Source organism: Struthio camelus, chromosome 34 (genome assembly GCF_040807025.1).
Source record: "Struthio camelus isolate bStrCam1 chromosome 34, bStrCam1.hap1, whole genome shotgun sequence".
Lineage (NCBI taxonomy): Eukaryota > Metazoa > Chordata > Aves > Struthioniformes > Struthionidae > Struthio > Struthio camelus.
In genome coordinates, this window is record NC_090975.1 from 664,970 (window position 1) to 676,567 (window position 11,598).

The 11,598-nt window shown below is 53.4% G+C and overlaps 1 long non-coding RNA gene across 1 annotated transcript; it reads right to left on the reverse strand.

The window, feature by feature from the left end:
• Window positions 1–6,607: 6,607 nt before the first annotated feature.
• Window positions 6,608–9,739, reverse strand: LOC138063695 (uncharacterized). Its single transcript, XR_011137135.1, has 3 exons — window positions 9,666–9,739; window positions 8,247–8,273; window positions 6,608–7,242 (listed from the first exon to the last, which is right to left on the reverse strand). It is a non-coding gene; the product is annotated as an uncharacterized lncRNA (long non-coding RNA).
• Window positions 9,740–11,598: the final 1,859 nt, after the last annotated feature.

Below are 11,598 nucleotides of genomic sequence, written 5' to 3' on the forward strand. Positions count from 1 at the left end.
CACCGGCTGAATGTTCTTCAGAGAAAAGTTCAAAGTCCTACTGTCCGCCCTCCCACACTTCCATCTTCTTCTCTTTCTCCCTTCCTTCATGCCTCCTTCACCTTTCTCCTCCCTCTTGCCCTCCATGCCTCCCTTCCTCCATTCTCTCCCCCTTTCCTTACTTCTTTCCTTCCCCCCTCCCTCCCTGCCTCCCTTCCATTCATCCATCACCTCATCGCCTTCCTTGCCTCCTACCTTTCTGCACTCCCACCCTGCAGCCCTTCCCTGCCCTGCCAGTCAACACGGCAGGCTTCGGTCCCTCCTCCTTTCCTGCTGCCTGTTTGCTTCAGCCCGCAAGGGCACTCGTGGTAGTGGAGGTCAGGAGGGAGAGGGACACCCTTGGAAGCAAGCAGCAGGCTCTGCTCCTGGCTGGCAGGGCCAAGGGCCAGACCCACGCCCACAGAGCGCTCCCCATTCCCGTCTTTGCTCCAAGGACGAGGAGCCTCTCTGCCACGCCAGGGAGCACTCACCTAGCTGTGCTTGAAGCTGCCCTGCAAACAAAAGGAGAAAGGGGGTTACAAACTGCTGGTTGGCGGCTTGCATGAAGCCCTTGGGGAACTTTTCCCCCTGCCCTGGGAAACCTTTTGGCAGCTGGTGTCACACAGCCAAACTAACGACACCACCGTGGAGACCCACCCGAGACAAATAGACAATAGCTCACATTGAGCTGACTTTTGCTCACAGCAACGTTACACTCCCACGCTGCCTTCCCCCTGTCTGTCATTCCCATGTTTACCCCTCCTGTCCTCTTCTCCTGCCTTCCTTCAATCCATCCTATCCATACTCTTAAATTCCTCCTTTCCTGCCTTCCATGCCCCCTTCCCCTTCGCCTTCCTTCTGTAATTCCTTCCTTCGGCCCTTCCTCCCTTCCGCCGTTCCTTTCTCTTCAAATCCACAGCCTTCCTCCCCTCTTTCTTCCTCCACGACTCTCCGCATTCTCTTCCACCCTTCTTCCTTCCTTGCCTCCCACCTTATTTCACTTCTGCCTTCCTTCCTGCCACCTCCTCTGGCATGGCCCTTAGGAGAACCATGGGCGCTGGTAGGGACAGTCGCTCGCTGTCTCTCTAGAGGGACAGCGAGAACTTACCCTTTTCCTCCTGCATCCCTTCTACAACAGCAAGGCACAAGCAGTTAGCAAAGACGTGCTCCTCTGTGGCCTTCCTGTTCTAGGGGAGGGCTGTTGCTATGTTATGCTCGCGCTGGGCAGAGTACAGCCCGGCTCCATCAGGGATGTGCCCCTTCAGAAGAACGGCGGCTCTTCTGCCCTCCCACTCTGGGGCCCCCAGAACATGCTCTGGTCCTTTGCAGACCCTCGCCATCATGCAACAGTGCTTAGCCCGAAGCCCCTGCAGGGACTGTTAAGAAAGCCCTGGGCTACCCTAGCCTGCTGCCTGCTCAGTCCACCTTGCCAGGGCTGTCGTGGCAGCTGAGGGCAGGAGGGCAAAGGACACGTTGCGGGCAAACAGCAGGCTCCACTTCTGGCCCAGGACAAGGGCCAAGGGCTTGTCCCACGCGCGCGGAGCACTCCCCATTCCCATCTTGTTTCTAGGGGCAAGGAACCTCTCGACACGCTAGAGAGCTCTCACCTATCTGACCTCGAAGTTGCCCTGCAAGGGAAAGAAGTGTGGTCACCAACTGGATGGATGGATGGCTTGCAAGAGGTACTGGGGGAACCCTCGGGTAATGTTTTGATTCCCCGGAGAAGACAAGAGCCTCCATTGACTAGTCTAGGCCCACAGTGACACCAAGGACTGCCAGGGAAAACGGTGGGCAGCTGGTATCACGCACCCAAACAAGCCGGTAGGGTTACGGTTCTCGGGAGAGGACGGCACCCTCCATCGACTAGTCCAGGACGCTGCTGATGCCAAGCTCTGCCCTGGGAAACCCCTTGGCAGCTGGGGGCAAACAGTCAAACAAAGGCCACCGCTGTGGAGACCCTACCTGAGGCAGAGAGCCCACGCGAGCTGAACTGTGCTCACAGGAGGAGTCATACTGCTCCTGCTCCCAGTGTCTCCTGTCTGACATTCCCCTGCTACCCCTTCTATCCTCCTCTCCTGCCTTCATGCGCTCTGCCCCAACCTTTCAACTTCTTCCCTCTCTCTCTCCCTTCCTCCTGCCCTTCCTTCGGCCTGCCTTCCCCCTGACCTTCCTCCTGCCCTTCCTCCTGCAATTCCTTCCTTCGGCCCTTCAGCCCTTCCACACCTCTGCCCTTCCACCAGTCTCTTCTTTTGAGATATTCAGACCAATGGTCTGTTTCCCCCTCCTGCTTTCCCTACTTCTTGCTTCCTCCTCTTCTAACCGGCTTCCTTCCGTCCCTCCCTTCTCATTTCAGTTCTGCCTTCCGCCCCTCTCTGCCCCCCTGCCACATGGACTTGTTCCTCAGGCAAGCCTGGTGGGCAGGCTCCCGCTCAGGATGAAGACCTCCACTGGGTGGCCTCCACAGTGGCAGCAGCTCCACTGCTGCTCCCAGCAACAGGGCGCTGCTTGCCTGCCCCCAGAAGCCCCGGCTCTTTGCACATCAGCAGCTCCCCCTCACCATGCGACCTCTCCAGAAGGGCAACGTCCCAGGCAGCCGAGACCACTTACCCTTCTCCTCGTTGGCCTGAGCTGCGAAAGGGCAGGGAAAAGGCATTAGCAGAGACATGGCACTGGGCTTAGAGCCCACCACGGCTCCCCACCCAGGCGATCAGAGATTTCTTCCCTCCCCTTCCCTTCCCTTCCCTTCCCTTCCCGTCCCATCCCTTCCCTTCCCTTCCCTTCCCTTCCCTTCCCTTCCCTTCCCTTCCCTTCCCTTCCCTTCCCTTCCCTTCCCTTCCCTTCCCTTCCCTTCCCTTCCCTTCCCTTCCCTTCCCTTCCCTTCCCTTCCCTTCCCTTCCCTTCCCTTCCCTTCCCCCTTCCCCCTGGTTGGAGCTCTCTTCCTGGTCCTGGTTCTGTGACCCGGGGAGTCCAGGGCCAACCTCTCAGCCATGGGCCCAAGGAGATCCTGTGACCCAAAGGCCTTCCCTTTCTACAGGGCCTCGGTTATCAAGGGACACGTGTGGAGGCGAGCAGCAGGTTCTCTTCCTTGTTGGCAGGGCCAAGGGCTGGCCCCACGCACACACAACACGTCCGATTCCCATCTTGCTTCTTGGGACAAGGAGCCTCTTACAAGCCAGAGAGCACTCACCTAGCTGTCCTTGCATTTCCCCTGCAAAACAAAGGAGAAGGGTGGTCACAGCGTGCCTGGGGATGGGTTGCGTGAAGCAGTGACATGGGCCCTGTGGTAAGGTTTGTGATTCCCCTGAGACGACAACAGCCTCCATCGACTAGTCCAGGTCTGCGCTGACACCAAGGCCTGCCCTCAGAAACCTCTTGGCAGCTGAGGTCACGCAGCCAAACAAAGGACACCTATGTGGCGACCCACCTGAGGCAAAGAGAGCTCACACCGGCTGAATGTTCTTCAGAGAAAAGTTCAAATTCCTACTGTCCGCCCTCCCACACTTCCATCTTCTTCTCTTTCTCCCTTCCTTCATGCCTCCTTCACCTTTCTCCTCCCTCTTGCCCTCCATGCCTCCCTTCCTCCATTCTCTCCCCCTTTCCTTACTTCTTTCCTTCCCCCCTCCCTCCCTGCCTCCCTTCCATTCATCCATCACCTCATCGCCTTCCTTGCCTCCTACCTTTCTGCACTCCCACCCTGCAGCCCTTCCCTGCCCTGCCAGTCAACACGGCAGGCTTCGGTCCCTCCTCCTTTCCTGCTGCCTGTTTGCTTCAGCCCGCAAGGGCACTCGTGGTAGTGGAGGTCAGGAGGGAGAGGGACACCCTTGGAAGCAAGCAGCAGGCTCTGCTCCTGGCTGGCAGGGCCAAGGGCCAGACCCACGCCCACAGAGCGCTCCCCATTCCCGTCTTTGCTCCAAGGACGAGGAGCCTCTCTGCCACGCCAGGGAGCACTCACCTAGCTGTGCTTGAAGCTGCCCTGCAAACAAAAGGAGAAAGGGGGTTACAAACTGCTGGTTGGCGGCTTGCATGAAGCCCTTGGGGAACTTTTCCCCCTGCCCTGGGAAACCTTTTGGCAGCTGGTGTCACACAGCCAAACTAACGACACCACCGTGGAGACCCACCCGAGACAAATAGACAATAGCTCACATGAGCTGACTTTTGCTCACAGCAACGTTACACTCCCACGCTGCCTTCCCCCTGTCTGTCATTCCCATGTTTACCCCTCCTGTCCTCTTCTCCTGCCTTCCTTCAATCCATCCTATCCATACTCTTAAATTCCTCCTTTCCTGCCTTCCATGCCCCCTTCCCCTTCGCCTTCCTTCTGTAATTCCTTCCTTCGGCCCTTCCTCCCTTCCGCCGTTCCTTTCTCTTCAAATCCACAGCCTTCCTCCCCTCTTTCTTCCTCCACGACTCTCCGCATTCTCTTCCACCCTTCTTCCTTCCTTGCCTCCCACCTTATTTCACTTCTGCCTTCCTTCCTGCCACCTCCTCTGGCATGGCCCTTAGGAGAACCATGGGCGCTGGTAGGGACAGTCGCTCGCTGTCTCTCTAGAGGGACAGCGAGAACTTACCCTTTTCCTCCTGCATCCCTTCTACAACAGCAAGGCACAAGCAGTTAGCAAAGACGTGCTCCTCTGTGGCCTTCCTGTTCTAGGGGAGGGCTGTTGCTATGTTATGCTCGCGCTGGGCAGAGTACAGCCCGGCTCCATCAGGGATGTGCCCCTTCAGAAGAACGGCGGCTCTTCTGCCCTCCCACTCTGGGGCCCCCAGAACATGCTCTGGTCCTTTGCAGACCCTCGCCATCATGCAACAGTGCTTAGCCCGAAGCCCCTGCAGGGACTGTTAAGAAAGCCCTGGGCTACCCTAGCCTGCTGCCTGCTCAGTCCACCTTGCCAGGGCTGTCGTGGCAGCTGAGGGCAGGAGGGCAAAGGACACGTTGCGGGCAAACAGCAGGCTCCACTTCTGGCCCAGGACAAGGGCCAAGGGCTTGTCCCACGTGCGCGGAGCACTCCCCATTCCCATCTTGTTTCTAGGGGCAAGGAACCTCTCGACACGCTAGAGAGCTCTCACCTATCTGACCTCGAAGTTGCCCTGCAAGGGAAAGAAGTGTGGTCACCAACTGGATGGATGGATGGCTTGCAAGAGGTACTGGGGGAACCCTCGGGTAATGTTTTGATTCCCCGGAGAAGACAAGAGCCTCCATTGACTAGTCTAGGCCCACAGTGACACCAAGGACTGCCAGGGAAAACGGTGGGCAGCTGGTATCACGCACCCAAACAAGCCGGTAGGGTTACGGTTCTCGGGAGAGGACGGCACCCTCCATCGACTAGTCCAGGACGCTGCTGATGCCAAGCTCTGCCCTGGGAAACCCCTTGGCAGCTGGGGGCAAACAGTCAAACAAAGGCCACCGCTGTGGAGACCCTACCTGAGGCAGAGAGCCCACGCGAGCTGAACTGTGCTCACAGGAGGAGTCATACTGCTCCTGCTCCCAGTGTCTCCTGTCTGACATTCCCCTGCTACCCCTTCTATCCTCCTCTCCTGCCTTCATGCGCTCTGCCCCAACCTTTCAACTTCTTCCCTCTCTCTCTCCCTTCCTCCTGCCCTTCCTTCGGCCTGCCTTCCCCCTGACCTTCCTCCTGCCCTTCCTCCTGCAATTCCTTCCTTCGGCCCTTCAGCCCTTCCACACCTCTGCCCTTCCACCAGTCTCTTCTTTTGAGATATTCAGACCAATGGTCTGTTTCCCCCTCCTGCTTTCCCTACTTCTTGCTTCCTCCTCTTCTAACTGGCTTCCTTCCTTCCCTCCCATCTCATTTCAGTTCTGCCTTCCGCCCCTCTCTGCCCCCCTGCCACATGGACTTGTTCCTCAGGCAAGCCTGGTGGGCAGGCTCCCGCTCAGGATGAAGACCTCCACTGGGTGGCCTCCACAGTGGCAGCAGCTCCACTGCTGCTCCCAGCAACAGGGCGCTGCTTGCCTGCCCCCAGAAGCCCCGGCTCTTTGCACATCAGCAGCTCCCCCTCACCATGCGACCTCTCCAGAAGGGCAACGTCCCAGGCAGCCGAGACCACTTACCCTTCTCCTCGTTGGCCTGAGCTGCGAAAGGGAAGGGAAAAGGCACTTAGCAGAGACATGGCACTGGGCTTAGAGCCCACCACGGCTCCCCACCCAGGCGATCAAGAATTCTTCCCTTCCCTTCCCTTCTCTTGCTTCTGGTTGGAGCTCTCTTCCTGGTCCTGGTTCTGTGACCCGGGGAGTTCAGGGCCAACCTCTCAGCCATGGGCCCAAGGAGATCCTGTGACCCAAAGGCCTTCCCTTTCTACAGGGCCTCGGTTATCAAGGGACACGTGTGGAGGCGAGCAGCAGGTTCTCTTCCTTGTTGGCAGGGCCAAGGGCTGGCCCCACGCGCACACAACACGTCCGATTCCCATCTTGCTTCTTGGGACAAGGAGCCTCTTACAAGCCAGAGAGCACTCACCTAGCTGTCCTTGCATTCCTTGCACTGTTTACAGTCATATTTTGCCTGAGCTACAAAGGGAACTTAGGAAAGACTGCGCTCACACCCTGATAGGTCTCCACCCCAGGCATTTGGTTTTTTCTGATGAGGAGAAACCATGTGGAGTCCTTACGCAGCTTTCCTGAGCTGAGTACGTACCCCAAGGACATCTCAGCAGTTGTATTTTGCCTTGGAAGAGAAGTGGATACTCACCTGAGGCAGAAGAGAACTCGCTCAAGGTTATATCTACCCTCAGGGAAATTAGTTTTCTTCTCTCCCTTCCCCCCTTCTTCAGATTCCCTCCTTTCCTCCTTCTAGCCTTTGGCCTTCCCCTCTTTCCCTCTCTCTCTCTTTCCTGCATGGTCCTCTTTCTCATTTGAGCTTGCTGGGTAGGCTCCAGCCACAGATGGCCTCATCTGGGGTGGCTGAAGAATGGCATCTGCTCTAGTGACCCCCAGGGCAACCTATTCCTGAGCCATGTGTCCATTAGCCCTTTGCTCCACATGTGTTTGGCTGAGTCTTCCTTTTCTTTCTTTGAGAGAATGGTCACTCTGAGAAAAAACAATTTTCTTTGCATGGGGAAATGAGGCCTTTTAATTGCAGAGACTCTCACCTACACGTTTCCAAAAGAGAAATAACGTGACACAGGAAATAAAGGCCATTCCTCCAGTGATCATGGCACAAGTTGTTTTTTTCCATTCATGGAAAGGAACATCTTCAAAGACTTGAAGAGACCCTGTTAAAAAAGTGTGGGGTCACTGTCTCTGACTGAGCAATGCAAACTTAGATTTTTCCCCTCTGGGTCCCTTGGTAACAGCTTTTTTCAGTCCATCACCTTTGATGCTAGGTTGTGTTTAGATGCCCTATTTTCCCATCTTCCTCCAGCATGTTCTACAAGACCTGGGAAAGGTTTCCTTAGCACCTATCCACTAAGGCACTACTCTGTAGCCAAACTTTTGATCTGTCCCACAGTGACAGGAGCTGTAAACAGTGTTCCCCTCCTGGATATGATACCTATGACCTTGCCGCTTCATCAGAGAGATGAGGTATTTTGCATGCTGTGGTCTCCCATCTTCCCTGTCTCTGACACACTCATATTCCTCTGTACGTGAGCTAACACTGGTGGTTTGCTGGCAATAAAAACTAGAGGAATCAGAAGAGCTAACCCCCAAGTAATTAACGGTAAGAGGCAAAGAGCCATTGTTAAATTGATGCAAAGAAAGCAGGAGGAAAAAGAAAAGGAGATGACAGAGAGCCAGCACGAGTGAAATAGACAGCTAGCCAAAAGTTGTGTGCTCCTCAACAGCAGAACTAATAAAGCCTGGATGTCTCTGGAATGGTCTGATGCCACAAGGCGCACAGCCAAGGTCATGCTTCAGCCTTCGCCCAGCCCCAGGCATGAATACAGTCCCCTTCTTTCCAGCTGACTACTTCCATCAGCCTTACAGGAATTCTTGGAAGGATAGAGAAGCAGGCCCACTGAGAGGCAGAGAAGCATTTTAGCAGACAGCACACTTCTACAAGTCTCAATGTGGCATCCCATGTGAAAGGACCTGGGCTGAAATTCACTCTCTTTCTTTCAGTGAAATGGTACTAATGCATTTGTTTCTTTCCAGCCGGTGAATGGGTTCTGACTCATCTCTTTTTCTGTCATTGCAACGACTCTTCTAGCTGTTACCTCTCCTTTTCTTTTTCCTCCCCATTCTCTTCCCCATCCTTGTGAAATGGTCATAGACTTACGTTTGAAACCCATGCTCTTTGGTGAGGCTGAAAAAGGAAAAGAGAAAATACGAATAGGAGCAATGTATGTGTTTCTGTCTGCCTGCCGACTACCCAGGGAATTAGGGCATTACGTGATAAATAAAGTGTGCCAGAGGTACTGGGAACATTTCATGCTGAAAGCCTTTAATGCACTACATGTACCTACCTACCCCAATAGCTCACATAGACACATGGCTTGCTCGCTTGCTTGCTTTCCTTTCTTTCTTTCTTTTTCCTTTTTTTTCTTTCTTTTCTTTTTTCTACCCTTCAAATTCCCAGGAGCATGGCTCTGCATGCATCCAGAGACATAATTTTGAGTGACCTGGGAGCTCTAACCTTTAACAAATAATGTGTCTGGAGTGTTTGAGTGCCCACAGGCTTCCTTAGGAGTTGCATGAAGATTGCTCATGGTCTGTAAATGTGGACTTAGATCACACTGAGTTGCACTGAACGCTAGGTATGTTATAGCTTTAAATGCTTAGGACTTGCAGTGATTTAAGATCATGTAGAGCTATGGGGGGCCATGTGGCCATGCATGAAGATGTATGGTGCTGCGGAGGAGAAGACTACCCTCATATAAACCTTATTTCCCCCCAGATACTAAAGAACTCCACAGCCAATTGATCATTGGCATAGGATCTGTGCTTTGATTTTGGCTGGCGAACCTATTTGATTTTTTGCCTCTTCTGCTTTAAGCATTCAGCACTGACAGGAAGAGTTTGATATTTCAGATTCTAGCCGCTTCAGCAACACTATAAGGAAATATATTTCAAACAGTTTAGAAGCCTTCTGATGTCCTCAGAGTTGTGCCTGACAATGTTAACAAAGTGAATTTAGCTCAGGGCAGATTTGAGAGGGTCTTTCAGCTAAAGGCACTGCCACGGACAAAGGCAACGTGTTTGAAAATAGGTATCTAATGTCGCACTTACAAAAGAAAAAAGAAAAGATAGGAATGCAAATTCTTAACTCTTAAAGGACATTTTACAACTGCAGAAAGATATTACAGTATATGAAGAGACATTCATGTATCGAGGCTTCTCAAATAGGCAGAACAATTCTGAAACTTGAAGGAGAAAGGAGATAGTGCAAGAGTATACAAGGTGTGCATGTGTGAGGAATTAACTAGCAGTCCTACTGAAAATATTTCATAAGTGTTACAGTGAATGAAGCTGGACAATGCTTATTCCCCATGAGAAATATCTCAATTTGACCTAATAAGTGCACACAGAAACCCGATGTAATATATAGACGTGTTTGCACTGTGCTCCAGGTGGACTACCACGGAAAGTAGCACCATTACAGCATGGTGTTTGTTTGTTTGTTTGTTTGTTTGTTTTTCCCGTTCCTAGGCAAACAACACAAGGAGTAATAATTGAAACAAGGGCCACTGAGACTCACCTTTGGAGGTTGGATCTGCAGGAGCTGATGGTGAGCTTTACATTTAGGTAGCCTTCTTTGTCTCTTCAGAGTGCAAAATGTTCTTCAGTTTTACAGCAATTTCTAGTTAATGAGCAGCTGTGCAATATACTGTAGGCAGGCTGCTTCCTGTACAAAGATCACGGAGTTCTCAGTCCATTCTAGAGATGAAGGGAACTGAGGCTGAGTGTGAAAGTGGGTGTTGTCAACCTCCGCCACCTGCCTCCCAGGGAGGTGGGCAAGGAGAGAGCAAACATGTAAGAGGAGGTTGTCTGCTGGTGTAAACAGAAATTTAACCTGGTTTGCAGCCTGGGAGAAAACGGAAGGATGAGGAACAATACCAGGTAATGTGTTTGTGGGATCCTGCCTCACTTTCCCTTCTTTAGGGGAAAGAGGGGGAAGAGATGGTGTCCTTTTACAGTCAGGGGTCCCTCCTTCCCAGGCCTACAGGCAGGAACCCACTGGACCCAGGAAAGGGGGCAGACCTGCATGGATGAACAAGGAACTCCTAACAGAACTCCAACAGAAGAAGGAAGTGCACAGGAGGTGGAAGCAGGGACAGACCACTTGGGAGGAATATAGGGACATTGTCAGAGTATGCAGGATGTGACGAGGAAGGCTAAGGCCTGTTTGGAGTTAAATCTGGCAAGGGATGTCAAGGACAACAAGAAGGGCTTCTTCAAATCCATCAGGAGCAAAAGGAAGACTAGGGCAAATGTGGGCCTGCTGCTGAATGGGGCGGGTGCCCTGGTGATGAAGGATACAGAGAAGGCAGAGTTATTGAATGCTGCCTTTGCTTCAGTCTTCACTGCTAAGGCCAGTCCTCAGGAATTCCCGACCCTGGGGACAAGAGAGAGAGAGTCTGGAGAAAGGAAGACTCTCCCTTGGTGGAGGAGGATCGGGTTAGAGATCTTTTGTCCAAACCTGACATCCATAAATCCATGGGCCCTGATGGGATGCACCCCCGAGTGCTGAGGGCGCTGGTGGATGTTATTGCTAGGCCACTCTCCATCCTCTTGGAAAGGTCCGGGAGATCAGGAGAGGTGCCTGAGGCCTGGAAGAAAGCCAATGTCAGCCCAGTCTTCCAAAAGGGCCAGAAGGAGGAGCCAGGAATCTACCGGCCTGTCAGCCTCCCCTGCATCCCTGGAAAGGTGATGGGACAGCTCCTCCTGGAGGTCCTCACTAAGCATGTGGAGGACAAGAAGGTGATCAGGAGTAGTCAGCATGGCTTCACCAAAGGGAAATCATGCTTGACCAATCTGATAGCCTTCTATGATGGGATGCTGGCTGGGGAGATGAGGGGAGAGCAGTGGATGTGTTCTGCCTGGACTTGAGCAAGGCTTTGGACACTGTCTCCCATCCCATCCTCCTCAGTAAACTCAGGAAGTGTGGATTGGATGAGTAGAGAGTGAGGTGGATTGGGAACTGGCTAGATGGCGGAGCTCCGAGGGTTGTGGTAAGTGGTGCAGAGTCCTGCACCACTGCAGAGAGACCTGGCACTACTGGAGAGAGTCCAGCGGAGGGCTATAAAGATGATGAGGGGACTGGAGCATCTCTCTCGTATGAAGAAAGGCTGAGGGAGCTGGGCCTGTTTAGCCCGGAGAAGAGAAGACTGCGAGGTGATCTCATCAATGTGTAGAAGTATGTGAAGGGGAGGTGTCGAGAGGATGAGGCCAGTCTCTTCTCCGTGGTGCCCAGGGACAGGAGAAGAGACAATGGGCAGAAACCAAAACCCAGGCAGTTCCATCTGAACCTGGGGAAAAACTCCTTTCCTGTGAGGGTGACGGAGCCCTGGAACAGGTTGCCCAGAGAGGTAGTGGAGTCTCCTTCTCTGCAGAGATTCAAAACCCGTCTGGACAGGGTCCTGGGCAACGTGCTCTAGGTGGCTAGTTTGGACTAGATGATCTCCAGAGGT